This window comes from Sminthopsis crassicaudata, chromosome 4 (genome assembly GCF_048593235.1).
Source record: "Sminthopsis crassicaudata isolate SCR6 chromosome 4, ASM4859323v1, whole genome shotgun sequence".
In the NCBI taxonomy this organism is placed as follows: Eukaryota; Metazoa; Chordata; class Mammalia; order Dasyuromorphia; family Dasyuridae; genus Sminthopsis; species Sminthopsis crassicaudata.
The window spans coordinates 255175061-255182530 of NC_133620.1; the positions used below are offsets into that span (position 1 = coordinate 255175061).

The following is a 7470-nucleotide window of genomic DNA, read 5'->3' on the forward strand; positions in this document are numbered from 1 at the left end:
AAAAATGAGGAAAAAAGCAAAAACACATTGATAGAGAAGATCAGAACATAAATTCAAAAGTGGACAGCAGTGGCAAAATGCCTACATGTGAAGTCTCAAAGGAGAATATGAATTTGTCTTAAGCTCCATAAGTCCTCTTTGAAGAGCTAAAAAAGCATAAAAAAATCAAATAAGAGAGGTAGAAAAAAATTTGAGAAAATAAATGAATGTTATCCAGGAGAACTATGTGAGGAGGAAAGTTAACAGCTTGGAAAAGAAACAACAAAAGTTTAATGATAACAACAATATCTTAAAAATAAATTTGACTAGAAATTTGGACTGTGCTGTGGAACAGGAGAGAGTCATGACTAGGAATTTTGAATACTGCAGTAATATGGAGTGTGACCTCTTGGAGACTCACATCTTGGAGACTTTGGGGCATCTATGTTACAAAGGTTCTTGGTTAGAAGATGAAACTTTGTCACAGGTAGTCACTTATGGAACCAATTCCCTTTAATTCACTGAAATCTGAGCTTAGTTTGTATCTGAATTAACAGTGTTCTGTAAATTAGAAGAAAATGTGAAAACAACTAACAACTCAACTGAAGCTGATGAATTCCAGCTTGAGGTGAGTAGGCTATTTGGGGAAATGAACTGTCCATATATTTCACTGACATCTGATGAAGTGACAAAGAACCTTCTCAACTAAAAGAATTGCTTACTATTGTTCATATACCTCATTTCAGAACTAGAAACTGCCAGAATGATTTCTGTTAATTATCCCCTTAAAAAGTACAAAAAAGAAATGGTAGTAAGGTTTTTCAAGAATTGAAGGGCATATGTATTGCTCGAGAAATATCCAGACCTCCAACCAATATAACCATCTTCTAGCTCTTCAGTGACATAGAAAAAAAAAAATAAAGGAAACATTAGCAAAATTCCTCCTAATCAAGAAAACAATGGCTCTTACATATTGCAAGAAAATAGTAGCAGTTAACCAAGCCATAATGACCAATGAACATAAAGCTCAAGGGAAATTTTTAGTGAAACTTCTGGATGTCACCATGCACTTATTTGTATGGTCATACAGAGCTAAGCATCAAACGGAAAAAATTACCAAAGGTCTACCAACATACACTCTTATTTGCTGAAAATATTATTTCTGTTGTTCATCTCTTGAATACTTGGAAAATATTTCAAAGATTTTAAGAACAAGCAGTAGATCTGTTAGAGAAAAATGCCTCTACCATCAAAATAGTTAATGGGCAGGATAACTGACAGAAATGGTGGACCCAATGAAATTGGATTTCCACTTCTAGAAATGATTCCATGGAAAAAAGACAAGATGGACCTCAACAACAAACAAACAGAGAAAGACAAGCTGTTATGAATATTCAAGGAGAGGGCGAAGGGTCATGAATATACATATAGAGGACATGGATGTCACAAATTAAAAGAATAAAGAGATGGTCATGGTAGTTATGATAATGGAGGTCAAGGGAGTGGAAGAGAAAATAAACATCAAAGAGACTTGATAGATCAAAGGGAGTAGAAGACGAGATGGCCATCAAGATGGTGACTTTTGAAAATCAAGTTTCCAAACAGGTGGTTACCATGGTGGTACTTATGGCTACTAAGAAGGTGATTATGGTGGCTTTCATTTATCTTTACTTCCAGAAAGTGGATATCTGGGTGGTGGCTACCAATTGGACAATAGATACCAAGATGATAATGATCATCATGGTGAATGAAATGGTGGTGATCCAGAAGGCAGAAGTTGTGGAAGTCAAGGTGGAGGCTGAGGAGCAAGAGGGGGTCAGAATTATAATTGGGGAGTCGATTTGAGCAATATGTCCAGCATGGAAGTTATCAATAAAATCATTCTGGAATTTGAATAAGGAAGACAGTATTATAGTTGAAGCTATTAAAGATTTTATTTCAGCAGAGCTCAAGTAACAGAAACTGCATTTTAGAGGCCTGTTAAATATCTTCTGGAATGAATATGAGACCATATATGGCCAGAAATTCTTTCCTTAAACATGAAGTTATAGATTGATCTGCAACTATGATTTTTAAACAATAGATTTATTTAATTAATGCTCTTTATTTGAGAAATACATACTTTTCACAGAAAATTAGATATATATTTTCTAAGTACAGTTCTGCTCTTTATATTTATATTTATATTCTGGCCTTTTATATTCAGAATAAGATTGTACACATTTGCTTCCCTACAAAAGTAAAAAAAAAGTATGTTTCTACTATATGAGCTCTTCTGCATATAGCACATTCAGTACCCTTTCTTTTAATTAAAATTATCATTTCCTCAATTGTAAAGACCTCAAACATGTCCACCATCTGCAGAAATCATTAAATCAAGCTAAGGTGTGAACTTCTAATATGTAGACATATAATTAAGTATAGCAATTCAAACAGATCTGCATCTATCCAAAACAGTTTACTCCTACAAACTTATTTTTAGTTGAAGTTGACAAGAAGGATTAGCAAACTGAAATTTCTCTTATTTACGAGTTAATACCATTGGCTCAGCAAATACAAGATAGTTTGTTTTGGGCAAGTACCTTTTTTGCTTTTGTAACTGAAAAAATGCCCTACCAAGTAGGAAGATGCATGTTGCCTAGTGATGGAGGCCCTTTGTTATTTCTGCAGAACTAAAAGCTTGGCTGAATTGGTGTTATACATTATTCATTACTGAAATTCACATGATGCTTCTTGCTGGGGTTTTGTGCACATAAACATTGTCAAAATGAAAAAAATGGATGCTTTGCATGAAAGGTGAGCAATAAAGTATCTGTGTGTTCTCAAAAAATAGATTTGACTAACTGGGGAAAAATACACGGAAGAAAACAACTCACTAAAACTTCACCAAGTGTTAAAAATCCAAATTCTTAGAGAACAATTAAGAGAATTTCAGAAAGAAATAAACAGCAAAACTATATAGAGGATATCAACCTACTTCTCTCAGAAGTGGATAAATCTAGTCATGAAATAAACAATAAAGAAATTAAGGAGGTGAAGAGAATTATAGAAAAAATCGGATATGATTGACTGGAGAAAAGTAAATGGAGATAGACAGGAACATACCTTTTTTTCTCAGTGGTACATTATGTATACACAAAAACTGACCATATACTAGGCCATAAAAATCTCACAATCAAATATGGAAACACAGAAATATTAAATTCATATTTTTCAGATCATGATGCAGTAAAAAATCATTTGTAGTAAAAGACCATAGAAAAGTAGACCAAAAATTAATTGGAAACTAAATAATCTGATCATAAAGACAGAATGTCAAACAACAGATTAAGGAAACAATTAATTTCATCCAGAAAAATGACAATAATTAGACAGCATACTAAAACTTATGGGATGCAGTCAAAGTGGTTTTTAGGAGAAATTTTATATCTCCAGATAGTTATATGAATAAAATAGAGAAATTTGAAAGGAAGCTAGAAAGCAGCAAGTAAATGCCAAATTAGAAATTGTGAAAATCAAAGGGGAGATTGGTAATAATGAAAGCAAGAAAACTATTAAATTAATAATTAAAATTATTAAATTAATAATTAAAATATGAGTTAGTTTCATGAAAAAAAAATAAAATAGATAAATATTTGGTTGATTACAAAAACAAAAGATGAATATCAAATTACCATTATCATTACATATCATTACATACATTATCAAAAATGATGTGATAATTACCATGTATGAAGAAGAAATGAAAGCAATAATAAGGAGCCATTTTGCCCAACTCTAAACCTATAATCTAACAATATGTTAGAAATGGATGAAAAAGATGAATTGCCCATATCAAAAGCAAAGGAAATAAAATAATTTATGCAATTTTAGAAAAAAATAAATTGATGACTCACATTTATACGAATTGAAAAAAGTTCTCCAATTAATAAGTGGTCAAAGGATATGCATAGACGATTTTCATGTGAAGAAATTAAAACCATTTCTACTCATATGAAAAATGTTCTAAGTCATTATTGATCACAGAAATACAAATTAAGGCAACTCTGAGGAAGCACTACACAATTTTTCTTGTACAGTGTGATTATTGTAGAAATATGTATAGAAGGATGCACATGTTTAACATGTATTGGATTACTTACTGTCTAAGGAAGGGCATAAGGAAAAGGGAAAGGTTTTGCAAGGGTGCATGCTGAAAATTATCTATGCATATATTTTGAAAATAAAATGTTTTAATAAAAGAAAAAAGAAAAAAAGAAATTGCATAAACCAGCAATGAACTATGTAAGCAAAAAAAAAAAAAAAATCTCCAGCACCAACTGGATGTTTAAGTGAATTCTACAAAATATTTAAAAAACATTAAGTTCCAATACTATATAAACTATCTGAAAAAATAGGCCAAAAATGAATCCTAAGAATTTTTCGTGACATTGATATGGTGCTGATCCCTAAACTAGGAAAAGACAAAACAGAGAAAGAACATCATAAAATTTCCCTAATGAATATGGATAGAAAAATGTTGAAATATACTGGAGCTGTTGGAATACATGGGAGCCACCTGACAGTGGCTGCTGGAGATCCAACCCAGACCTGCACAATAGATCTCCTATTGTGAGAAGATCATACAAGAAGACTGAAAGGTAGTTATTATTCTCTGAGCTCTCTGACTGGGAGGCTTTTGCATTACCTGATCTCCCTCCTCTTCCTTCTGCCTTCAATTTATCTCAAGCCTAGTCCACAACACCTGTGTCATAAAAGGCTTTCCTGCAACTCCTTCAGATGTTATGATTCACAGTTGTGGAGGCTCTCTGAGAATTGACCTGTCCCTTATCAAATTTTTTGGCATAACGTTAGGCAAAGTAACTCCTTATTATTGCTATAATTTCTTCTTCATTAGTGAAAAGTTCTCCCTTTTCATTTTTAAGAGAAACAATTTGATTTTCATCTTTCCTTTTTCTAATCAGATTTACCAAAGGTTTATCTATTTTGTTGTTTTTTTAAATAAAACCAACTCTTAGTTTTCTTTATTAAATAGTCATTTTACTTTCAAAATTATTTATTTCTCCTTTTAATTTGAGAATTTCAAGTTTAATATTTGATTGGGGGAGGGTGGAGCCAAGATGGTGGAGAAGATACACCCAAATTTGTAAGCTCCTTTCTTCTCTCAATACCAACTAGTTAAATCAGCCTCAAAAATAATGCTGGACTGATAAAAAACACAAGGATAGGGACAGCTAGGTGGCACAGTGGATAGAGCACCAACCTTGAATTCAGGAGGACCCAAGTTCAAATCTAGTCTCAGACACTTAACACTTCCTAGCTGTGTGACCCTGGGCAAGTCATTTAACCCCAGCCTCAGGGAAAAAAAAACACAAAACAAAACCAAAAAAAAAAAAAAAAAAAAAAAAAAAAAAAAACCAAGGATTAGAAGCACAACTTACCAGCTGAAGAGATTCTGGAATTTCGACAGAAAAGGTCAGGTCCAAAGGGAGGAAAAAAAAAAAAGATCAGCACAGATAGTGTTGGATTGGGGCTAGCACACTGTGCCAAACTGGCTGGGGAGAACCCTGGAATCAGAGAAGCCTCTGAGATAGAAAAATCTGGCATAGGCTGATAGCTCTACTCTGCTTTTAAAAATAATAGCAGATCAGAAGAGAAATAAAAAAACATGTTAAAGCAATAGCCAGATAATGTAATCACCCCAAACTGGAAGTGACCTGCTGCTGTCTGGGGCCTTTCCTTGGGGCAGTTAAGAACCTGAACAGAGGGGGACACAGCTCAGGACAGCCTCTAATCCACATAGTGTGGGGCTCAGCCTGAGGCAAGTGGAATTCTCCCTGCAGTAAAACTCCAGCAGCAGTGGAACTCCAATAATAGTGGAACCATTGTAGCAGGAGCTGTGTTTTCCAGGCAGACACTTCCAGTTTGAGCACAGGGGCTTTTCACATCAGCTGCTAATATGCACGGCCCCATGGGAGGCTTGGCTGGGATTTGTGATGCTTTTATTGTTCAGCCTCTAGTCTCAAAGCAGTCACTAGGCCACACAGCAAGGGTTCTTCACGGGGCACTCCTGCAATGCAGGCATGCTAAATATCTCTAGGTCACTTCCAGGGGTGAGGGGAACTCTCTCCCAGGGCTATCTCTTAGTCCAGACACAGTAGGCAACATATCCCCATCTGGAAGGAAGCTGATAAATAAATTTCCTACCCAAAGGGCAGACCCCACACAGATTTTTAACAAAGAGTAAGAAACTGAAGAGAACAATTGACACCTTTTACACAGAGAAAGAGCGGGTATCCAACCCTGAGGAGGCTAACAGCAGACAGTCTCCAGATAACATCTTAAAGGGGAATGATACCTGCCCCCATCACATAACTCTCTCCTAGAAGAGGCTATTAAAAAGTTAAGAGAGTTTGAAGAAAAATGGGGAAAAGAAAGAGTAGCTATGATAGAGCATAACAACATCCTGAAATTTGAGTTGAAAAAAATAAAGAATTCAAAGGAGGTGCAGGGGAAAAAAAAGGGAATTAGAAAAGGTTAAAAAATCACAGGAAAGTAGGATTTGTGAATTGGAAAAAGAAAATAACTCACTAAAAATAGAGAAATGGAAAAAAATTCAATAGAGCAAAATAATTCATTTAAAAACTGAATTGGGCATATATAAAAAGAACTAAAAAATGTGAATGAAGAAAATAACTCATTAAAAATCAGGACTGAACAAATAGGAATTGAGAAACCAAGAATCAGTCAAACAAAACAAAACAAACAAAAAAAAAAAAAATGAAAAGCTGGAGAATAATGTCAAATCTATAGACCTGGAAAATAGATCTAGGAGAGATAATTTGAGGATCATTGGACTTCCCGAAAACTACAATCAAAAAAAGAGCCTAGATTTTATTTTACAGGAAATCATCAAAGGGAACTGTCCAGAGATAATAAAAACAGAAGAGAAATTAGGCGTTGAAAGAATTCATTGAACACCTTCTGAAAAAGACCCTAAAAAAAGAACACCAGGGAATATTGTGGCTAAGCTGCAGAACTACCAAACTAAGGAAAAAGTACTGCAAGCAGCTAGGGAAAAAAAATTCAAATATCAAGGTGCCACAATAAGGGTCACTCAAGATCTGGCTGCCTGCACATTAAAGGATTGAAGGGCCTGGAACCTGATATTACTAAAGACAAAAAAACAAGGATTGCAACCAAGAATAAACTACTCAAATAAGTTTAGCATTTTCTTCCATGGAAGAAGATGATCATTCAATGAAATAGAGGAATTCCATATGTTTCTAAGAAAAAAACCAGACATAGAAAATTTGATCTACATTTACAAGACTGAAGAGAAACAGAAAAAAAGTAAAAAGAACTCTGGAGAACTGTATCTCTGTTGTGGATATACAGGAAGTCCACATGGAAAATTTGATTTTACTTATATAATATAAAAAGGGAAGTAGTAAAGGGAGGGGAATAGTATCAGAAAAAGGGGAAGGAGAG

The 7470-nt window shown here is 34.2% G+C and overlaps 1 pseudogene; it reads left to right on the forward strand.

Moving 5' to 3' along the window:
* Nucleotides 1-202: 202 nt before the first annotated feature.
* On the forward strand, nt 203-1398 carry LOC141540724 (protein FAM98A-like; annotated as a pseudogene).
* The last annotated feature ends 6072 nt before the right edge of the window (nt 1399-7470 follow it).